This window comes from Heliangelus exortis, chromosome 19 (genome assembly GCF_036169615.1).
Source record: "Heliangelus exortis chromosome 19, bHelExo1.hap1, whole genome shotgun sequence".
Lineage (NCBI taxonomy): Eukaryota > Metazoa > Chordata > Aves > Apodiformes > Trochilidae > Heliangelus > Heliangelus exortis.
Window position 1 is genome coordinate 6,548,043 of NC_092440.1, and position 25,310 is coordinate 6,573,352.

A 25,310-nucleotide genomic window follows, 5' to 3' on the forward strand; every position below is an offset into this window, starting at 1 on the left:
AAAGCCACATCTAGTGGCTTGTGTGGCTTCTCTGTTCACCACAGGGAACTGGAAAGATTAGTATAAACAGGAAAGAAAAAAATGTCAATATTCATGTTTAATTCTTAAAGCAAATAAATCAAATTAATTGTATTAGCTGCTTACCAACCAATCCTACTGCATTACTCTCCTGTATTTCAAGCCCTCATTAGAAACAATCAGATTTTGACCTTATTTGCTTTAAACCAGGAACAGTATCAATGAAGAAGAGATTAAAGCAATACAAAAAGAGGAAAGGAACCGAATGAGCCACACCAGCACTAATTCTCTCCAGCAACATCTTTTATTCTAAATCAAATAATTTTTTCACCAAGCTAAATTTGGAAGCCTGAGGTCCATTAGGCCAAAACTGTAGATTTGCTTTCTGCAGCTGTATGTGCAGATGCATAGATGGCAGTGATAGACCCTTTACTGTTTCAGCATCTGTAAATTTAAAACACAATCCATGTTCATTTTACCCTGGTAAGTTCAGGATGCAATCCAAGTTTGTGCTGAATAACTCCACAGCTTTTTAGTGTTAAAAGGCAAACATGCATTTGAGAACTAATAAATAGTATAAATAGTATCTGAGCAAAATAAAAGTATTTTTCTCATCTGATGTCTTGAATACTAATCCACTTCATGCATAAACATAAAGGCAGGAAAAGCAGATACATTTTGGTGACAGTCTTGGAGGGACTCATCATTCCATACAATAGATTTTAGCATGTAACATCTCCCTAACTATGCCAACAGAGCAGTCTTTATTACACACTGCAAAAACATCCTGCTCCAGAGCATTGCTGCCTGTTTGAGGGACAAAAACAATGTCACAAGAACTGCCAATCAAACTTACCTGTTTTCAGGTGCAAGGCACTGCTGAATCTTCAAAGCAGAAATCTTTATCACTCAGAAGCATTATCTGTTCTGTTAGCCAAATATATTTGCCTTTTTGGGGTTAGACTGACAGTCAAAATAGCCTTCAGAGAATAATGTTCAGGACACGTCTCACTTATTTCATTTGGGTAAATCAAAATGCCATCATAACCCCATTGATAAGTGTGGACTCAAGGATTTACTTATTTAGGTTTTTACTTTCATGAAACAGAAATGCAGTGCAGTGCTTAATCTGGAAAGTGTTACATTCATAAATTTCAAAAAAATCCCAATTTTTATTACATCACTGCAAGTAGCAATTTTCACTATGAACAGACATGTCTTTATTATAAGAGCATTCTACTTAATGGCTTGTAGCTCTACCAGAGTTTAAACACCTGGGCTGAAGTTTTCCCTGTCAGATCTTCCCTGCAGGCTGAGCTTCTCTTCTACAAACCCTTCAGCTAGAATAATTTGACTGTTGTTTGTATCAGTTAGGGAAATTTTTGAGGAAGTTTCTTGCATTAGTGGCTCCAAAGCCAGAGTCAAGCAGCTGCCAGCACAGCAGAGGGATCTGGGGTCTCCCTTCTGCCCTGTGTTTAACCAGCACCGTACAAACATCCACACTGAAGCTCCAGGGATCCCCCCCTCTTCCCACCTTATAAATCCTGTTCTGAATTTGACCTTTCCAGAAGCCTCCATTTCAAATGGGCAGCTACCACATTTAAACTACACCTTCTGTTCTGAGGCTGACTCTGATCTGAAGATCAGTAGCAACTGGGGAAAGCATTTGATTTAGAGGGTTACTACCAATTTTCCTTTGGACAGATATTTTCTTCCAGATAGCTGTAGTCAGACATTGAGCTCATCCCTTCCAAGGCAATCATACTTGGGGGTGTCTTTGACTAAATCTTAATGTTGTTTTTTTTTTTTTAGCTTTCATCACCCATCAATAACATGTCTTCTTTCCAGCAATGCACTTATGACTGGTGCCTAATAAGTTACTTGAAAGCAGAAATATTTTTCCAGATCACTGAAGATCTGCTCCAAGACCCGAGTTTCTCTTCAGACATCCCTTTTTAGTAACCATTCTGCTAATTGTGCTGGGTAGTAAAAGTAATAATTTTGCTATAACTGTCTAGCCTCTTCAAATGTTGAAAACAAGTTCCCTCTATTGTATGAAAATCCTGCACTGTATAAATAGGAATGTATTTTAGCTGAAGTAAACACTTTTAACTAATTTCACTAAAATTGTGTAAGTAAGAGAGGTCACCAGCAAATGATTCAGTCAGTAAATACATTGTAAACTCTGTTGAGGATCTCTTACAAACAGCTTTGAAACTTTAAATGGGCTGTGTACACTTTCAATTTTGATATATACATAGTACATATTTTCATCTAAAATAATCAAATTAAAATGGAAAGAACTTGATAAAAATCAGAGCATGATACATGTTATTCAGAGGATTATTTTAGAAGAATTCTTGGCTAACACTATAATGCACCTACATTGAGAAAAATAAAGAAGTACACAGAAGGGAGTAATATTTCACAAAAATAAAGAGTACTTAAGTATTTCATCACATTATTCACCACCAAGCCCCCAGATTTAAAACAGACTCATTAAAAAGTATTGAGGTGAATTCACAGCTGCTGAAAATGCAACCAGGCCCAAACATAGCTGGCAGGGAGGGAATGGAGAGAGGAAGACATGACTTGAGAACATGACCCTCACTGCAGGAAGAGGTAAGATTCAAGGCATAACCATAGCCTTTCTCCTAGCTTGCTCAGGCACTGAAAAACCTCAGTTTTTCAGGAAACCACGAGCACAAACTGAGAACAGGATAGGAAAGTAAATACTTAGAGTCCACCTGCTGTAAATGTTGCTTTAGGAAGAAGTCACAGAGTAAGAGGCATTACCTCTGTCAGGGACAGAATGAAACTAAATGAGAATTTCCATGGCAGAAGGAGAAGGGAGTCATTGATCAGAGATTGTGTGAAATCACAAAAAAGAAAACTGTCTCTTCTGTTTTCCTCAGCTAGCACTTAAATTTTACTACTGTCCTTGTTCCACAGTTTTAGGATTTATCATGGCTATTTCCTTCTTTCTGCCCCTCAACCATTCTACCACTATTTTAAAACAAATTTTAGTAGGCTTTGATAACATGCAAACTAATGAATTTATGAAAGGTGTAAAGATAAATAAAAGGACAATGTTTTAAGAACAGTCACAATGACAAAGCAGCAAAATACTCAAGAAACTTGGTGAGCAACTACAGAAGCACAGTACAACACAGTACCTTTTACAGGGTTCCTTCCTTGTAGTGGCCTTAAGATAAAAATTCTCCTTTGGCTCAATGATGACTCTGTTATGGAAACAAAGAAACATAAAAAAAAAAACCTTTTAATTCCATCTAGGGGAACTACGAAGAGGAGACTATTTTTAAATAATTGATAAGATTTACATAATATGGCAGAAATCTATTAGTTTTATCTCCCCTTGGTTCTCCTTTCCTTTCTGAGTCATGTTGTGTACAAAAAAGTGTACACAGAAGTGGAGTATAGAAACTCATCTCCACAGAAAGAGCTCACTGGGGTAACTACCTATGCAGTCCTCCTGATTTCTGTTCCAGTGCCACCCATATGTGTATATAACAAACATTTCCAAACTTAGAATTAATCCAATAAATATATAATTCCCCACTGATTCATATATTTAAATGACAAAAATGTTTTCTTCATAAGCATACACCATAGCATTTTCAGTCATCCAAATACCATGTAATGGCTAAAAATGTCAACTGTGGCTACATAAATACACCTCAACTCATTTGACATTTTTCTTCTAGCAGCAGGAAATAAAAGAAATTAGGGCAGAAAACATTCACCTTTCCAGTTCACCACAACAAACTCAACAGTTTTCAACATCTAATATTTTTTTTTGAGCTTCCAGTAGTATTCCCATTACAGCATTTATTATCCTAGAAGTTTCTTATTCAGATAACAAGCAGGATAATTTGTCTTAAGATTCCCAGTTTTCTTCTGTTTCTGAGATCAAGATCATTTGGAGTAGGTTCCTGCAGATTATCCTTGCTTAGGTACCCTGGGGCTGAAGTTTATCCATACAACATACATGCCCCTACCCTTCCTTTTCCAGCCTGCAATGTGGATTCATCATCAGACCCTTTCCCTCTGCTCCTGCTTGGGCTGGGAGGTACAGTAAGGCCAAATAAATACATCAGTGCTTAGCAAGGAAGAACACTTCACCCCTTCAGACTCACTGTAACCAAACAGGTGCTGAAACAAAATTATACATCTCTGATCCAAGTTGAGGGTTTCTTTGAAGCCCGATCTATTTTAGCTTTATCTCATGATAAGAATATGACTACCTTCTCTAAGTAGGCTAATTTTTTGTCTTTTAATGCAATATTCTCCATTGTCAAGCCAGAAATAATTTGTGATTTATGTTTAGGGTCACATGGAGCACAGAAAAACTACTGAAAAAATACTTTGCTTGATTCTTCCTTCCTCCTTTTCCACCTGTATATTTTCTTGTGGTTCATTCAGAGCCAAGAAGACAAGCAGCCTAAAGCATTTGTCTTGATTTGGGACATCCACTTCAGCCTTCATAAACAGCTGTGGGCTATTTAACCTCTTTTTATCACATAATCTGGGAAGAAACTGCATTTTTCTACTTCATAAGTCCTAAAAAAATAAATCACGAGGTACCAGGTACTTCAGAAAGAAACACTCAAAATATTACTCATCTTCTAGTGATAATCACATTTGTATATTCTGAAATTTAGTGTTGATTATCAAGAAAAAAATACTTGCCTTTTCAATACAAATCCAATTGCTTCATTTTATTCTTTAAGCAGAATTTTTTTGTTAAAACACCCAATATCTTGTGTACCCAGAAAGTTGACTAAGATAAGAACAGATGATCAAAGCAAGTCTGGAGGAGGCTAAATTGCCAACACACCACCATCCATGCTAGGGATAAATGTGAGAGATGGGTCAGCAGGAGTTGTGACAGTAACTCAGAACCACATGGGCTGCCTCCTCTTGCAAGATGGACACTGTTCTAAAGTCTTGTGAGGGAAATTCCCTAATGTGCTCTCTGGGTTCTGGCAAGCAACTGGGACAGCTAATGCTGCCAGACCATGCAGTTCTCACCATATTCACATTATTCTCATCATATTCCCAATTGACAACTGGAAACCAAGTGTTGGTTTATATTGACTGATGCCAGTTGAGAGTTGAGCCTAAAATCCTGGGAAACCTGGAGCTTGCTGAGGCTCATGGTTATGTTGCAAAGTTCCTTTTTCAGCCCATTGCTGCCCATTTGATAATGACCTGTACTGCAGGAGAGAGGGAGCAGGGAAAAAAAACCTGGCTTGGACCACATGACATTTAATGAAATGACTGTGCTTCATTACAAAAATGCTGCTTCATTCCACTGATATTCTTTCATTGCTGATTTTAATCAATCACCTCTGAGGTGAGAAAAGAGGAGAAAAACCTGTAATGCCTTTTCAAACTGCTTGCTATCTCTCTTGTATCTAATTATCCCAGCCACAGAGTTTCTGAGTTGTTTTATGTTTGCTTGCCAACAAATGGCTAAAAACAAGAAATCAGACAATTAGTCTCTAGCTATAATAACTAATTAAGATAAATATTTTCAGAATAAGGAATTTAACAGAACATCAATACACTGACACTGCAAAATGCATGTGAAAGTAAAGCAGCTATCAGCAAACAATTTTTTGCTATTCAGCGAGTTTCCCAATTGCATCCCAAGCACTGCTTCATTTTTTTTCCACTCCAGTGAACAAAATTAGTTATTAAAACTTCTTTCTAATATGGTGAGAATGTGAGTAGCTTATTGGACGATGGGAAAGCCTAGGAACAAATTTTGCTGCTGTAGCACTGCAAGTGTGTGCAGCAGTGAGAGTTCAGAATTTTTCCCAAAGAGCACGATGGAAAGTGCAATTTTAACCTTTCCTACCATTTGTTTTTCTAATATCTTCTCATCATCCATTAAGCTTGGGCTGTCCTGGCAATCCACTCATCCTAACTTCTTGGCTCCCTACCCAAAAAGCTTCCTAACATGCACCCATTCTGGAAACTGATTACTGCACAGTTGTTTTGGAGAGGCAATGGGTAAATCCCCTGAATTCAGTGGACTTGCTCAGCCCGTGGCTCACAGTGCATGAGTCTGCTCATTAGTGACGTGGAGACAGTCACACAAAACCACTTCTGAAATGCATTCTGTGGCACTGAGTGGATTCCTCACCCACACACAAAAATGGGTGCAACTAAAACTGCCAGGTGCCAGGCAAGTGGTGAGGTGCAAAAGAAGTGACAGAGGCAATAAAATGAAGTGGATGGACAGACAGACTCCTTTTCAGTTCAGCTGCAATACTGCCATAAGCACATATTGCAAACTCCTGCCAAGGGCATCAGTGAAAGGGGCCTTTACCTTTGTCTCCTTTCATCACTCAAATAAGCTTCTCTCTGGCCTTTCTGGAACTAAAATAACTAATAAAGAATTTGGATTATGTGATTCATTTGACATCTGATTACAGAAGAAATACCTGCAGATAGCTGCAGCTATCACTACATACTTAAAACCCAAAATCAGCCTCAATGAACTAATGTTTCTCTTAATTACAGCAGTGTACAGCAAACAGCACAACTTCAGCTAACAAGAGTTACACTGACGGAAAAAAGACACTTGGTCCCAAGTTAGATTTGTCCATGTTTCGTCTGTAGTGATTGTAAGAAGTTCATACCCTTTTTGTATGTTGAAAATTGTATGTTTTCCTCAGCAGGGATTTTGTCACAGATAAATCACCAGAAGTACAAGCAAAGATGAATAGCTTTTTTTTCTTGGAGCTGTACTTTGCATCTGCTGTGATTTACTTTTCTTAACCAAGAGACAAGAAGGTAAGGAGAAGAAATTTTCTTTCCTACACTCCTTCTTCCTTCACCCTATATTCTTACTTGTTAAACTACTTTTTTTTTTTTTTCACAGAAAAATGTAGGATGTTCTGACAACACAGTTGTGCTTTTATGTAAGATATCAGATGGCAAACATGAAGTATATACATTATAAGCTTCTATATTGGGGTATATACTCTGTCACAACTTGCACCAAAACATATCAGAGAGCCAGGAAAGGTGAGGTCTCTCTATTAAACATGCATCACAAACACAACTACCACAAAATAGAGTAAGAACAACACTGCACACCCATTATAAGGCTTTCCATCAAAAGAGGAGGACTACTGCTCGATATTCTAATATTTACACACTCTTAACTTCAGAAATTTATTTAAAACAACATTATTTTTGTGTTACTCATGAGCTTTGAGTTCCCTTGCAAACTCCTACTGATTCTCAATTCCAATGTAAATCAGCACATTAGCATCAAGCAAGCAGCCATTACCTAAAACAGCTGACAAAAACATGGACAAAGTTTGGACAGAAGCAGTGGCAAAACACCCAGAAAGTTACAAAACCCCTCTGATCAACTCCATCAACAAGGAGAGATCCCAGACCTTTCAAAACAGATGCTCTGCATTTACTGCCAATAAATTTTATATAAATACTACACAAGTGGTAAAGAGCCCCTGCATCAGTACACAGAGATGTCAGAGATAAGAACTGTGGCTTTTTAAAATGTCAGGACTGAAAATGTACAACAGCCAATAATATGTTGTTGAAGTCATTAGATACTAACACTGATGTAAATCATTTATTAAGGAAATGATGGCTGAAGTAACTCTGGCACACTAGATGTGCCTATTTCCTTGACAATGTTAGTGTGTTGATGAAGACATGACATTTTAAAGATAATTTATGAAATACAGAACTGCAAAAGCCAATGTATAGTGATTCGTTTCAATGTGCTATTATACAAGCAAGTGAAATTAAATCTAATTATTTCTACTGAAGGAAATGTCACAGACTTCTACGCATTTGGTAAATTAATATTTATAAGAAGCCCAGACAGTTTCATGTTTTTTAATACAGGACTAGGATTTTCTCCTAAACATCAAACAGAGAAGTTGCATTAAAACTGCAGTTTCTTGATTGCCTGAAGCCTCAATGACAGTATTTCCAAGATTTGTTTTCCATTCATGTCATACAGATTAGCAACTGTACACAACTGGGAGATTTGCAAAATCCACCAAGTAGCCATAAATTATACATTCTTAACTCCTTAAATTTAATGCATAATAACCTTCCTATCAAGAGCCTGCTGACAGCTGCTAGTACTACTTTCCTAATATTTCTCATTACAAACACAGACATCTAGGAATGGAAAACAAGCAGGTATACAAACAATCTAATGCCACACGGGTGTACATATGTATTACATATACATGTCCTAAGTAAGACTTTGCCAACAACATTATTTCAAGAATTTATGTAGCAATAAAAATGTAGTGGAACATCTTTTATAAAAAAAATAATTTGAAATTTTACAGTCTAATATGCATAGGAATTTATCACACCCAATTAAATTAAAACACAGCACTTGATCACCTTTTATGCAAATTTTGAAAAGGAATTTTGTTATATTATCTGCTAATATGGACTTTCATTTAATTTAGGTGATGAATTACCTAATTTTGTTTTCCAGTATACCAGGGCTATTCCAATTGAACATGATAGCTTTTCATGGGGCAACCAAAGTCACCTTTCATGTATTACAGAAACAGGATAAATTTATTCACTTTAATTGGAGGCAAGGGTGACCTTCTAAAAATTATACTGAAATTTAATCTTGAAAAAAGAGAAGAAAATAAACCCTGGTCTTAGTGATAACACACCAGTAGTGCCAGTAAACTCTGGTTGCAGCTGGTTATATTCTCCAGGGAAGAAATCCCTTTCTAAAGCAAGCCAGACCCAGCTCTTTACTTGCTTCAAGGATTGTTCAGCCTGAACAGAAACTGCACAGTTAGTCCTGTAACCACTGCTTAAAAACCCCAAGGCAACAGCACTGAAGTTACTGTCTGAGCAACAAGAGTCCCTTAACATGCTTTTGCTGCTTCTACCTAGAAGCTGCGTGTAAGTGTCCGATAACCAAAAAAATCCAATTTTTGTCATCATCTTCATTTCATAGCTTTGAAGGGCCACTGCAGGATTTAGGGGTTTTAGCTGAATTACCATCAGGTTCACCCAACTCAGCTCAATTCCTGCCAGGAAGGAGTGAAAGATTCTGGCCCACAAGGTGTGTACAGAGGAGCAGAACCTGCAGGACCCTCACACAAACCCCAGAGATAAGGCACAGCAGGAGAGCAGTGAGCACTGGTCACAGTTACCTTGAAGACAAAGCTGGAAGTTCATGGTTGTCAACAAAATCCCAGTTTACTTTTTTCCAATCTAAGCTGAATCACCATCACAAACCTGAATTTAAGAATTATTTTAGATTTTAATTTTTTTTTTTTATTTTGCAAAAGATCTATTTTCTAAAAGAGTTCCTAGTTGCTAATACCAGTAATTGTATTCCTGTTAATAACTACTGTACAATGAATTTATGTGACAAAATTTAATTCTGACATTTCTAAGTGATGTAAATACCATTATTGTTGTTTTAAAAATAGGAATTTTCCGTGCAGCTATCCCCAACCATAAAAATAATGAAAAGTCAAAAGATCTTCCCTTATCAAAGACTTTTAACTTCAGCATTACACAGTTTCCTAACCACTGACAAAGTCCAAGCCTGGAGGGCAAGCTTGATTTCCTAATTTGAGGTTCTTGCCCCTGTGCAAACAACCAACAGCCTGCAGCCTAAACAGAGTAGAAGGACAGAAGACACCAGAGGAGACCAGGAGAAAAAATTAGAAAGGAGGCATCTCAAAAGTAAAGGGAGCGAAGAGGCAAGAAGCAAATTGCTTAATGTCTGGGTGAACAGCCAAGTTCAACACCGACTGCAAGACATAATATGCAGCAGACTCCAGCTGTGAATTTAGCCAAGCATTTGTATTTGAACCTATTGAAGCAACCAATTCAATTCACTGAGATATTTAATTGAAATAGTAGACAAAAAGAACTGAAAAATGAAGGTCTCCCATTTGGCCCCTATTTGAAAATGTTCTGATGGAAGAAAAAATAGGGAAGTTTCATATGTAGATGTAATTGCTACTCTACCACATTTTAAAGTTATTTGCTGTACGGTCAAACCACAATGTGAAGTGTGTCTTTAAATAATTCCTACAGAATTCCAAAAGCAAGATGTGATTTTTAGAAGGAAACTATAAAAAGGAAATTTTTGTTGACAATTTTAATTCAAAAAAGAAAATTGCTATTTATAATTACTTCCTTATTGTACTGACACAACATAGATTAGCTGCTATAAAACAGCACAATGCTGTAACAGCTTCATTATGATTACAAGAACCATGAGCACTTTGCAGTCAACACTGTCAGATGTTTCTGTGTTGATCTGACATCTATCTACCATGTTAATTGTGCTGCACAATTAACCAGTGGCTAACATCTACCTGCTTGGCACTCAAGCTGGCAAGGTCTCAACTCTAAACAAAAGGTAGTTGCCAGATATTTTGTTAAGCTAGGAAATGTCTTACCAAAAATATGTACTTGAAAAATGTCCAGTTCTTTCTCAGTGCACTTTCTGTGCCCAAATGGAAGAAGAAAACCAGCCCAAAAGAAAGCTTAACAACCAGCAATTTTTTGGGAATAAAATTATAGGGTAGCCTAGTTTAATTCAAGAACTGTATTTTCTCCATGAATCTGCACTCATAACAAAACAGCCTTCCTAGTCTGTGCTGACAGCTGGAACATTTGAAGTACTCACTATTACAGCAGTACCTAAACCCTCGAACTGGCATAAGATCTTTTGCCACAGATCATCATTACATGTCAAGAAAGTTAAAAGAAAGGACTTTAAAATGCAGGTAAGATTGGAGAAATCACTAAGAGAAAGGCAGTTTGCTGAAGGTCAGAGCCACGAGTGAGAAGCCTGAATCCCAAAACTAATCCTTAACAGGCTTCCTCCTGTCCTTAGGAAAGACAATCAAATGAGGCCTCAACCACACCTCCAGCTATTACTATTATTTACACAAAATCAGGATTTGCATTTTTTTAAAACAAGGGCAGACAGAAACTAGCTTGAAACAAGTGGAAGTCCCACAGCAAACCTGCAATACCCATAGCAGTCTCATGGATGGTAGGGGATGCACACATCTTCCAGCAGACTTATCCAGTGGATGCAGATGTGTGCTGCTGAACCCAATGAGCACTCTCTAACTAACAAACTACCTACAAATGGTTAGAAAACTGAAAGGTACAAGCAGTCAGATTATTTCAGCTGTGGTGGCATTTAAAAAATGTAATATTCTTCAGATGCACTGGTTTTACTAATAAGGTTTTGGCTAGTAGAAATTGCAAGGATGTGACATCTGTCACGTGTGTTGGTGAAAGAGTGTAGCACATCTGTTTGGCATACAGAAAAATGATGTATATTCCATTTAATTGTATAACAATGTTTCCATTTGTCTTTGTTGAAAAATAATTTAATAAGTGCTATTCATTAATTATGACCTGGAGGGAAAAGTTCAAATGAACACAAAAAGTAGAATCCCTACTCAGTTGAGCACAGAAAACACTGTCATGTTAGCACAGAATAAGATCACTAATATAAATTGCTTCTATAAAGCAAGGTGAAAATTAAAGGTGGAGTGCTGTTGCAATCTAAAATGAAAAACAGTTGCCAGGGAAAGATATAAATAGCAAACTCATTGCTCTATGAATGTAAAAGAGAGAGCTAGGAAGAATATCTAAGGGTAGAAGAAATCAATTATTTGTGGTTTCCAAAGATCAGAGCTTTGTAGCCTCCCTGGCAAAGTGGGCATTTGCACACAAAGCAGAGGTAGTTTACTGAAGAAGGGTCTGAAGAATATTTGTATTCTGAGTCCCAGAACTCCTCCAAGCTGCCTGCTTCATTTTAATACACTCAGGCTACTGTGCAGTCAATATTAGGCTATTCAAAAACACACCGACTTACTCAAATTCTTGGCTAGAGGAAACCAAAACAAGAAAGTGTGTTAGGATTCTGAGAGAGTACAACAAGCCAGTATTTAAACAAAAGACAAAAAACAGCAAGGAAAAAGCCTAGATACATCTCAATAGTTGCCTGTTTTTTAAAACCTGCAGACTGAGATTACTGCTAATTTGGCAACCAGAGGGAAATGGTTAATCTAGTTCAGTGACAGCTTGACTTCACAGAGTCCCAGATACTGCATTTTGTTACTACTGGAGACACAAACAAGAGACCAAAGGCATCTCTGAAAGGCCAAATTAGCCAACTAAATAGAGTGGTGGTAGCACTGAAGAGTACAGCACATGCTGGAAAGCCTTGCAGTGACACAACATAAATTTGAGAAGGAAGAACACAGAAGCATTGGCAAGGAAAGGCACTCAGGAGACCTGCACTTCCCCTGCAAACAGGAGCAGAGGTGCCAAGTGTGCCCTGGCAATGGAAGCCTTTGCCAAAGTGCATTTGGAGCCAAAACCAGGGAAGTGTCACTTTGCCTGTCAGAACTGCCTGAACATCCATCCCCCTCAGTCTATGTGTTTCAGGTGGCTGCTGTGATAATTTGACCAGATAAATAATTAGAAGGCAAGCAGCAGGAACGCACTAATTAATATTAATTAATATTTTTGATAGCTGATTTAGTGACTGCAGAGACTGTTCTTTGTGGCTAGGCTGAGGAAAAACAAGCAGAACAAAAAGAGATGGAGGCAGGAAAATCAGGAAAACAAGGCTGACAGTGCAGAAAGCACACACTGAGTCTGTCCTACAGAGCTATGCCTTGGCCAGGCAAGGGAATAGGTAATTAACTGAAGATAAATAAATAGGTAAATAATTCACACGCACTGGCACTGTGCTATAGCTCCTGCTGTTCATGTTGACAATAGAATTAAAACACATACCTGGTAAGATTAGTAAGTGTGGAACCACATTGCTTTAAACTTTATATATTTCTTACTGGTATACATTACATATATGTTTTCAATCTGTTTTTCAATACCACATAAGATTTCTCCTTTTGCTCTCAAAACAAAGAGAAATAAAATGAGAACAAAAGAGCTCAGAGAAATTAACAGTGCCATAGCATTTGAAAGTGTGGATAGACTGAGCTGCACTCCTGATCTCCCTGGTCTCAGATGCAATTGAGATATCATGCCTTAGAGAACCTTTTTTTCAAAGCATACTGCTCATTACAGTTCAAGCTCACAGGTATAGAGCTGGCAGAATGGGAAGGAAGGCAACATAGGAAACCTCAAAGCAGTAAAACAACTAACAGATCTAATTCTAATTCTGCCAGCCTGGACTCTGTCCTCTTAAGCAGCACCAAGTGTGATAAAATCAAACAGGCCTGACCATCAAAAAACCCAGAAGCAGTAACTCTATCACACAAGTCTTATTTGCATTTAAAATATTTATAATTTTCAGATTTAAGAGACAAAAATATGGTTCCACAGCTGTTCTTTTAATCTGAACACATGCCTTGCAATGAAAGCAGCCAAGCAACTGCAAATACTACACTCACAACACTTCTGTGGGACTTAGCAATCCAGCTTCCAGTCTGAAAACATCATTAGGAGGCTGTGGCAGACCAGGGATGTTCAGATGCTAGATTTCTTCTCTCTCATTATATTATTCCTCCTGAATGATTCAGTGATGTCTTTGGGTTTTGTGGCATAAAAAATGCAGCAAAAGATTGATGAGGCCAAAAATAATGGTCTCAAAAAAAAATCCTCAGCCTTACTAGTTATTTATTAGAAAAAGAAAATATATTTCATACAAGTACCTTGGAAGCCAGCAAGATATTTTTATTTCCAGTCACAACCGTGTCACAGGCTGTAGGTGCTTCTCAGCTCTCAAAACAGAAATTAAATTGATGCTACCAATATAGTATCAGATATGATGATGTTTCAGCCTTGCCAAATTGCACAAAAATAAAATTGTCTGCGACCTCTAGGATAATTGTAATGAATGAACAAATAATATTTTACTTGATGTCAAAAAAACATAATTACCCTGTGTAGGCTGAAAAAATAATTTGCAAAGCTTCAATATATTAAGCTGTTGATACAATGCTAATACCTCTCCATGAGAAAATAAACCAAGCTGCTTATTCCCTCTAGGCCTTATCCAAGTCTTACTTTTTTGGTCCCTTAGAAAGGGAGATGCATTTGTCTATGTCCAGAGACCACCCAGACACTTAAAGAAAGCACAGAAGCAAATATAATCTCCACCGAAACCCTTAATAAGCCATTAATTTATTTTGATTAATAGTGCCAGGTTTTTAATAACATAATGTGAAATCTATATTAAGCAAAATTTCATCTTCCACAAAAGTGTCCATACATTTTTTATTAATTTTGGTAAAGCTATAGCACGTATTTTCTTAGAGTAGGCATACACATAAACTGAATATTAAAAAACTTAAGTGTCTGTGACACACAGGTCTACATGAAGGCAATAGGAAATCAGATCATCCAAAAAATCCATAACTTCATTGTAGATGTTAATTAAGAGAAATCAGTAAACCCATGGAGATTTCAATCTACAAAAGAATAAAAGTCCACATCTTGGTGGGATCAAAAGCTCAGGCTAAGGCCACAATAAATCTTAATATTGCTCTGTTGTGTTCACTTGTGTTGAGATCTACAAATCATAATACCTTTCTTTGTGAAAATCACAATCTTACATTCATTTCATGAAAAGTTGTTTAAGAATATGTCAGAACATTCATTAGGTACCTGAAATTTGCAGTTTTGAAGGGCAGATTTTAATTGTACATATGTTAAACATAAATCCATCCAATTGTCATGGAAACACAGTCATTCCAGTGAAGAGTCAAATAATTAACTTGGCTGCAGGAACAAAAGTTTTATTGCTGCAATTTACTGAAACTATCTGGTTTGCATATATTAGGCTGAATAGAATCACAGTAATGGCCATGCTGCTGGACACAGTGCTCTGCCAGGACTTTAAAATCGATTTAATACTCAAATGCTCTGTAGAAAACATGCACTGGGACTGTATCTAAGCCAGCAGGGTGTTACAGGGATGTTCAGTTCAGAAAGATTCCTGTGTCTTTGTCCACCACCAAACATGGCTCATGAGGTTACTTGGATCAATCAAGACTCTAAGGCATAAGCAAAGCCTATCAGGTTTACCTGGTATAGGTTTATCAGGTTCACTCCTTTGACAAGTATTATGATTCTTACAGCAGCAATTAATGGAATATTCCTCGACCTCTGACAAGTGCTTTTCAATGCAGTCACAACACTGAGGTCATAATTGCTTTTGCAAACCAAGAAACCCACTCACTTGGCTACCATTCCTCAAAAATCTGCCTTGTGATCCATAAGGAATGGCTCCTCACAACAGGGGGTGTGTATGTGCAGCTGGGGCAGCTCACTGCTACTGCCATTGTTTGCAGACTGGGAGATGAAAGAATGAGAAAACCATTCCCAAGTTCACCAAGCTCTTGAGGTACCTAAAACTCCACTGATTGTTAAGACATTAGGACTGAACTCATCTAAAACAAAATGGAAAACCAAGTAACATAGAAAACTTTGCCTGTGACCAAGGAAGATTCCTTACAGGTCTTTCAGTTTTTCAGCTTTCAGTTTTCTTTTACAGCTGTCTCACCTCGAGTTCTTCTGCCCTGAACTCCAGCCATGCTTCCTCTTCTTACAAACTGCTGCACATAGGTTACATCTCCTTTTTTTGATATTCATGCTTTGGTGGGGTTATCTGTGGTTGGTTTTTTCCCCACTAATACTGTGAATAAATTACAGAAGGAGCACATACTGTTTGGAAACTGATAAGCACCTCTCTTAGCCAGCAACTGAAATGTAAAAAGCCACGTTCTTTATTTATACATGAGCACCAGGCAGCACATACCAAAAAGCAGGCAGACTCCTTGCTGCACATGGATTGCACAGGGTATGTGGCTGTCAGCTGCAATGCCACATGAATTTTCAAATCCTAAACACATTTTTTAGCCCCTGAAAAGAGATCTGTAAAAGCAGTGGTCTGCTGTCAAAAGCCCACTGTTTTAACAGGCTGCAGTTATTGATATTTTAAAAACAGCTCAAAGCACAAATCACAGGAGGATGCTTGGTCCTTAATACTGGTAATTCCATAAACATGAAAATATTTAGACTAACTCTTACCATAAGCTCAGTTTCAGGAGCTGGCAGTTGTAATGAGTATATAGAATTAAATATATTAATTTATATGCATATGCAATCTGGGTACAATGGATATATACCACAAACCAAGAATTCCAGCATTTCCTTTTACATCTTTGTTCCTTAACTGCACCTAAGTCCACACCTGTGAAAAACTAAGAGGAATTTGAAGCACATGCAGGAGCATCTACTGATACACATCAAAAAAGTGGCATCCAAATTTTTGTCCCAAAATGCTTAATAAAAAGAAGAAAACCATATTATAGAGAAGACTGTGTATTCCAGCTTTACTGAACACATTAAACCCCTTTTAGTATCCCTTTTTTAACCCTTTCCTGAAATCTATCAGTCAGTTATGGCAGAAACAAAAAGACCATGTAAAATGATCTGACATCTTACTACATTGCAAGCTGACAGTTTGGAAAGATAATTGACTCCCTGACTTCTTTGTCCCAGTCCTCTTCACAACCTGCACAGGCTGCTCTCAGCACTCCACTGAGAAGTTTCAAATCCCTAAGAAAACCTGAAATACTTCTTGTAGTCAAGAAAAGAAGCTGAATATACAAAAAACAGAAGAAATTTTCTATTGATCAGTAAGAACCAGCACTAACATAAAAATTCAAAGATTTTACATTTATAGAGCTTTTCCAACTTGAGACATACATATTTTCCCAGGGAAGATATCACTTGTAATTACTATTGGAGACACACCATAATGTATCTAAGTAAAATGCACAACAAAACCTAGGATTAGAAAGAATTTTTTACTTTCATATCCATATCCCTATTCTTTGATCAACATCTTGACTCCTAAGAATTGATAGCTCAAAAGAAAACTGAAAAAAAAAAATCCATTAAAATTCAAACCTGTAGATAAGAGTACATATTTCCACATGCATTTATGATTTCCTGCACACACAAACTGGGTGTTCAAACATCCAAGTAACTTCCAGCACCTCTATGAAAATGCAGCAACTGTTCTCCTTACCCACTGAAAAATCTGAAGATTTTAACTTCTTCCATTTTAGCTGATAAAAAGGTTTTATGGCAGATAAGCATAAAATCCCATGCACATTAATAAGTATGTTTCAAATTATAATGGTACTGCTGAAATCTTACATAATTTTAGGAAACAGGTTTCTTTTTAAATGCAGTTTCTGCTTTAAACTCCACTGTTTCACTTCAAGGTGTATAAGATTCTTTTTAATTTTACACTGGCTGCAATGATTTCTCATATCACAAAAATGAAAAAGATCACATCAGCTCATTGTGCTGTAAAACTAGACAACTTTAATCATCTGTAAAAAAAATTTAACTATAGAAACTATCCAGGCTAAACCTGGAAAACTGGGACTAGAAGAAAAGGATATTTTGTTTATTGAAATACGGTAACACAGCATCATGTAACTAGATGAAATACTTTGCCCAGTACAGAAAGAGGCATGGGCTGGGTTGTGGTGGGTTATTTGGGGATGTGGAGGGCAGCATTCCCTCAGCTCTTCTTTATTTTGAGCTTCGACTGGTTTTGTGTGTGTTTTTTTTCTTTGTTTTTCTTTGGTTTATTTTAAAGCAACAGAGAAGTTTCATTCCTAACTTGAAAGCACATTGAAGCAATAATAAAACTCCCCATCCAGTGAATGCATGAAGCAGTCTGCAGTGTTGCTCTTCCTAACTAAATCAGCCACAGCATTTCCCCTCTGCTGATGTACCACCTCATGTTACAAAACTGTTCTGCAGTTAAGTCTCAATAAAAACAACCCTTTTGTGTGTGTGCCATGTACATATAAGGGTTTGATGGAAATAGCAGTGATAAACAGCTACCCACATACATAATTGAGACTGTTGTTACTAAAAGAAGGATGGATCAGACACAGTCACTCTCACAGAAGTGGAATGTTGGAATAAAACAAAGTAACCAGGACTGTCAAGCTGTATCTGAAACTGAAATTTGTTAAAATCACAGTTAAATGGAAATTATTAAACTGATTTTAGGGGTACAGGAATACTTTTTCATGATTTAGAGAATAATATGTCCAAGTGAATATCTGATTATTTTAGGTTTCCATTTCATTCAAGAGGATGCAGTGAAACCTAAAGAGGTAAACTGGGTAAAGTGTTCATCTTGAATCATATATAGTACTGTAAATTACCCAATCATTACCCTGAAATTTCATTCCCTGGCCATATTTCCCTTAAGTTTTGCAACAACTGTATAACTGTGTAACCCTCACATTATTCCTTCACTATGTAAAACTGCTCTTCAGAGTCCAGTTGAAAATGAAACAAGCTAATGAAATAATCCTCTTTTCCAGAAACACATGAGCAAAGCTAAAAATGTCATTCTAAGTGCTGTTTTACTTTCAGTTTATCACACCATTTCACTTAGAATTGCTCAACATCAGCAGCCCTTGGACTTAAATTTCTCCACTCTTTATTAACACAAATACTGCCCAGGACAAATACTAGTAAAGATTCTCATTGTATTTGAAATTTATAAATAAATGCATACACTGTGTCAAAATCTACTTTGAGAACAAAGCTATGATAGGTAAAATGTTTTGTTAAATAATGAGAAAAGAATGGATGCAGAATTGCACCCTGTACTCACACCATCAGTCCTACTGGAGCTGGGAAAAGTGGCCTCATGAGTGATACTGCCCTGAAGCCAGAGTTTGGGGCTATGAAATTCAATTCTACAATATCTAGAAATATGTAGAAGCTGGAACAAATTCAACATCAATGCAAGTTACTGAAGTCTAAGACTAGCCTTTACTATTTCAGCTATTCCAGAACTCCAGACTCCTACTCCCTAACAGTGGGCAGTAGCTGATGCCAAGGAAAAGTACAGAGAGTTTACAGTAGTAAAGTTACACACAGAAGGAATGTAGGCTCCCATCCTGCATAATGAATCTACATGTTCTACTATAGTAGAAATATCTGTAGTACAGCTAAAAAACTACAGAACAGCATAAGAAGAGTCTTCTCCTTGGTACAGGGTGCAATAGAGTGTTTTGCCACAGATCCATGTGCATGGAATCTGTCAGTCAAAAGATCTTTTGCAAGGAAAGGCAGGAAACGATAGAATTCTCCAAGGACTGCAAGTTACAAAATTAGGGGATGCTTCTGAACAGTTGAATATAAAGGGTATTACATTTCTGCATATTTCCTCTACTGCATTATACAGTAGTTTTCCCACAAAGAAATTGGCAAAGTGAGTTCAGATTTATCCTCCCCCCATTCCACCACAACACTGAGCCCAGACCCTCTCTTTTTTCCTTCTGCATCTTCTTAGTATTGTCATTGGCTCCCATGACAGCCTGAGAAGGACAGAGTTTTCAAGGAGAAACTTGAGGATAATTTGTAGTATACTGCATTTTTAATAAGGTAAAGAAATCTAAGCAATATTGTCTCTACATTTTAATGTGATGTAATCTAAAGCTACTTTTCAATTTTTTTTTTTTTTTTCAAGCTAAGGCAGCCTGAGTCTTCACAGTATTTTGCACTTCAGACAGATCTTCTAAAGCTGTCTGTTTGATAATTTTTGATAACTTTTGATAGTATGTTCTGGATGTTCTCCAGGACAAGAAAGAAACTGGTGCAGAGCAATCTGAGTTATCACCTGGCAGTTTCTCATGTGTTCCTGTAGTTTCCTACCTGACCCTCTGCAATATTGAACTGAGACCTTCTGGCTCTGTAAACACAGATGAACCACATTTAATTAAGCTGACACAGAGAGATTTAAGTTTAGATCTCAGCTCCAAGCCTTCATGGTTACTTCAAAGGCAACAAAGTCAGTTATAAATCCCTGTCTCTAAGACCTAAATACAGTACTGATCCATGACTAGACATGAGAGGTGGTACTAAAAAACCAATAAAACAACCCTAAAACTCAACTAGCACTTTTGGGGGCATTCAATAACAATTTCAAACCTTTGTACCTACTTGGTATGAATGACTACTGAAGGGAAATAAATAAATAAAATAAAATAAATAAAAAAAGAAAAAAAAAAAAAAAAAAGGAAATCACATAGCGATTTTGGTGTGCTAAATCACCTGTTTTTTTCAATATATGTAACATATGTCCATCTCAGGCAGTGTCCGAGATACATTTTGATACATGGGCCAAGGAGATACACGTTTGAAAATTAAGAACTTCTGTCATATTTTTGCTTCTCATTTAGAACCTTGCTTGCTGTTTATTCTGGGTCACTAAAATTGAGATAATTCAGAAACTTAATATAGCAGTCCTTGCAATATCTTGTTTGATAGACAGTACGTAGAAGATACAAAAAAAACCCCAAATACTATTTAAACACTAGAATTGTCTAGTACCAAATAAGCTGCTGCTACAAAAGCAGGCAGCAAATGCCTGAAGCAGAATTTCACTTGTTTGGATTGTTTACTAGAGAGATTTAATTGACACACCAGCAGGTTATTTTGCTGATCCCACTGCCTGTTCTCTGGTTCCACTCAAGAGATGAATCAATGATGTCCAAATTTTGTTACCTGCCTCTGTGGCTTCAAAACATCTGACTGTGCAAATTATTATTTTATTCCTTTTCATTTGATAGGGGAGCTGTGTTATGCACAGTTGTCTTAAAGAGATATTATCTCCTCTTTTAGCAGTTTGATACACCTTATAATTAAGAATTATTTATTAATATTACTGTACTTGTCAAGCCATTAACTTCACACAGCATGGATTAAATCAGATCTCCCAGGAACCCTGTTAAGACAGAGTAGGATCAAGGTTAAAAACTCTTTCAGCTCATCTGAAGGCTTCTCTTTTATGGTGGTTACTTCACATTTTCGGGGCAAACTGCTATGAGGAACGTCAGTCCGAAAGAGCAGGCAACCTACCTTAGAAACTGGAGAATATCAAACCTTTCTTTGGGCTACTGCCGGAAATTCCTCCAGCTCTGAAGTTCCCCAGCAGCCTGGGGCAGCAGGACAGCAGTGGAGCCTTTGCCTGCCCTCTCCTGGCAGACCCAAGCAATATTCTAGGATGGTTGATGCCTGCCTGGATGGAGACGAGTCCCTCTGCTAATGAGACCAATCACATTCCTAGAGGACTTTTATTTTTACTTTTCTAGTAAACATTCATGTATGATGAACTGTTCTAAATGCTCTGGAAAATATATTCACTATGTACACTCCAAATAACCTGGCATTTTTCAGTCTGCCCTTAGAGTAAATATGGGAAAATCATAGGATAGCTAGAAGATATTAGTCCATTAGAGGACCAAGACAGAGGGGGGGAAGGGAGAAGGGAGGGAAATGAAACCCAAAAGCAACCCACAACCAACCAAAAAAACCCCCAAGAGAATATAAAACCTTGTCTTGGAACTTAATTTTTTAGTTAATAACGTGCATTACGGAAAAGGTTTTATATTCCCATCCTGCTGAAGAAACCAAGTAAGGTTTTCTATTCCTTAGTTCACTATCCATTTAGCTCAGCTGAAGTCTGTATATAATTCATGCTACTGTCTTCCTCTGTAAAATTCTGCCACTCATGAGCAGACAGAAAAGCAAAAGCAGGTTAGGACAGAAGAGATGCTGGTTAATATTAAACAGCACAGGTTCAATCAAGTAATGCCTTGAAGTAGGTTCCACTGAGCAGCCCAATAAATCCAGGTAGAGCTGCTTTGAAACTACCTTCCTTTGAGAAACAGACTTACAGAGTGTCAGCAGAACTTGTACTTTTTAACCTTATAATTACAGAAGGTTTAAAGTAATTGCCTCAAAATATTTTATGGGACTCTTTTAGCAATTTAACTGTTGTCAGTAGTTTTATTTCCACTTCCTTAAATATTCAGGCAACTTATCCAAGAGAATGTTTACAGAAATGGTAACACTGAGGAAAACTGAAAAATATATTCTGAAAAACAAAAGCTTTGAATCATTACCAAATTATATATGATGCATATGTCTTACAGATTGTCCCTCGTTAAGTCCAGACCAGCTTGAATTCTGAGTATTAAAAATAGGTAATGACTATGAAATAGAAATAGACAAATGCTAAGAAAAGATAAAATGATAGAGGTAAATAAGAGCTACCTGACATAAAATTTCCAATTCCTGCTAAGAAATATCTAAGTCAAAGATATGAAACTGGCCAGTAAAGTTCTGGACTTTGAGACAATAATATGAAACCATCTCCTAGGAGAAAAGAAGAAATGGAAGTCAGACAAAATACAAATACATTTCTGTCTTCTTATCACGCCGCTGGATAAAATGCTTTTCAGTGCCAAAACCTCTGCCAGTCCACTCTAATCTGATAATGAACTCTTAATACCCAGAGCTGAGAGCTTTGCTTGAGTCAGGAAAGGAAGACACGGGCAGAACAACCTGTGTTTGAACTAACCAGGGAGGAGTGGCTTTGAGGTTCCTAAGATTTCTCTGAAGATTAAAGCATTCAGTTTAGCAAGGAGATCCAAGAAAAGATTTTTAAAGATCTCTACAGGTGAAAGTACCAGGGAGATGGGCAAAATATGAAACACACATTTTAAGTATAGCAGAAAAATTTATCTATTTCTCTGCTGGTTGAACCACTCTGCAATATTTTAAGACTATATTTTCTTCTTTCAGGTGCAGGAACTGTAAATTTCTCCCTATCACAGTTCTTTACTAGATCTTACACAACCTCAAGCATTCTATAGTCCCTCTTATTTTCCCTCTCCTGCATCCTTTCTGCATTTTCCCAAGGACATTGCCCATGTTTGCACATTTCCCCATATGGAATTACAGCAAGTAAACATAAATGGGAAATGAATCCACTTCTGCAGAGGGACATGTTGCTCTAAGATCAGTAGGACAAGAACTGGTTCCTGGCAGGAGCTGGAACACTGTTCACTCACCCCTCAGTACTAACCCCTGGCAGTACACACTCCTGCTTCATTAGGAGTTTTTGAAGTCCCATTGCTTTTTCCAGCCACCACAACCCTTGTTCTGCAGCCCTTTTTTTCTCCCTCTGCTTTCCACAGAGCACCAGAACCAACTCAAACCTTTTGATTAGAGGAGATTTCTTGTTCCAGACTGTTTCCAGGTTCTGTACCACCCATCCATTTCACCGAATCACTGGAGGATTACAATTCTCCAGCTAATCTTCTCCAAGGAAAAAACTAAAATGACAAATTGTTTCTTGCCTCATCTGTGCCCCATTGGTGCAGAGCTCTACAGCTAAAATGCTCATCAGAGCCAAAAGCTTGGGCATGATTGAACTTTAAACAAGCCAAACATCAATTGTTTTGATTTATAGCCCCAGGAGACCAAGTCAAATCACAAAAGACTAAAGTAAAATTAATTTGCCATTCAGAGCTGCCTGTTAGACATGCCTAGCCTGAAAAATACAAAAAATAAGTATTAAGTAGATCGTGTAATTGTTTCTGTTGGACAAAATGGCTTAAAATTCCATCTCAATAGTGGTCATATATCCAGAACATCCCTTGCTCCACACAGGCATTAAATCTGGGATTTTTTTTCCCCTATGCCACTCCATCGTGTAGTACTGACTTAGACAAACACTGAATATACAGCATCTCAAGCTGCACTGGATTTATGATATCTCTATCTATCTATAACTGGACTAACTGACTGTCCCTGGCATCTGTTTGGGAGGCACAGCATAAGGCACGTTCATCAGTTCAAACCTCCTTTATAAAGAGATGTTGCAGATGCATTTCAGAGTAGAAACTGCAGGCGCTTTATTTTCCATTTGAGAACTTTGCATCTTTTAGGTAATGCACATACATAAATACAGAACATTAGCATAACAGCTTAAGAGATGCAATCGGGTAGATTTTAAGCTGCACAAGAATTTGCAGTTTTATGACAAGCATCAAAATGGTAGTTAGATTCAGCTGCAGGTGAGCACACGGTGCCTGCTTTTCATTGCTGTGATATGCTGGATGTTAAGTTCATGTGCCATAGAGTTCAAAAGGGAAACTGTTAAGAATGAGCAACCATTGTCAGACAACACACAGTGCAGCACAACAGGCAATCTTCCCATTAGCAAAGTCACTTGGGAAGGGTTGTCTATCATTCAGGCCACAGTTATCTTGCTTTCAGCCACTCAAACAGGTCCCTACATCACAAACAACAAATTCGCTTGCCAAAACTAAATTGCCTCATCCATTCCAGTCATTCAATATTGTAATTGTATTTCTGTGGCTTAAGATTTTGGCAGCAGGGAATGAAACAAGCAGGAAGAGAATGCTAATTGTAAAAGGTAAAATTCCCTCTTGTAGGGAAATATTTTTTTACAAATAACAGACCCAGAAAGGAAGGTCAGCTAATAGTGAATGAGTGCTAGAATAAAAACTTAGTCATTTGCTGAGGTCATTTAGTCTGTCAGTACTAAAAGATTGGAAAGCTTCTAATTTAGTTCTTCCCAGAAGAAGCTCCCTGCCATTAACAACTTCACAATGAATTTTCAGCATATAAATTAAAATAAAAATCAGTACTGTAGCTTAATATTTCTCACTCAGGTATTAAGTCAAACACATGCCTCAAATTCTGGACAGAAAGCATGACCAGCTATTGACAGTTTAGACAATAATAAATCAGAGTATGTATCCAGCAACTGAAGTCTGATCACAGAAATACCCTAAATATTAGTGGAGTTCTGCTCCAAACAACATTTCCAATATAAATCAAGGATCCAGTTGATAGATATTATTTTGGGTGTCTTTTGTGTCTGTTTTAGTAGGTGTAAAGAGAATAGTGGTCACAATTATATTGAAAAGAAAAAAAATACAGCTAAGTTCTGCAGTGACACAGAATGCAATCAATCTGCTAACACCTGACACCTGGTAAGTTCACGGTGTCCATAAAATGTATTACTATGCATATGCATTAGAAACAGCCATATTCTTGGCTCCTTACTCTCCTATAAAGCAGTAGAGTAGAATCACTCTCCTGGGGTTCATAAACAGATTTTGATTTCATCCAGGAAAATCTCCATCTTTCTTTTTGCAAAGGAAAATTCTGCTACCTCAACCTGTTCTTTGCAGCTTCAACATAACAGCGTGATTCATAGTTTTGTGGATAGTGCAGTAAGTTCACATCACTCCACACAAATAAAAACCCAAACCCACAAACCGTAAGGGTTTCCAAGAACTATTTACAGCTTGTAAGACAAAAGAAATTAAGATGCCTTTAAATATCTATAC

At 37.3% G+C, this 25,310-nt stretch overlaps 1 protein-coding gene across 7 annotated transcripts in view; it reads right to left on the minus strand.

The window, feature by feature from the left end:
* Window positions 1–25,310, minus strand: part of ARVCF (ARVCF delta catenin family member) — a 243,566-nt gene that overhangs the window by 158,965 nt on the left and 59,291 nt on the right. For all 7 annotated transcript variants that reach the window (XM_071763528.1, XM_071763535.1, XM_071763536.1 and 4 more), the window contains one exon: window positions 3,195–3,260. The gene's annotated coding sequence lies outside the window, so the exon portion shown is untranslated. The remainder of the gene's footprint in view (window positions 1–3,194; window positions 3,261–25,310) is intronic.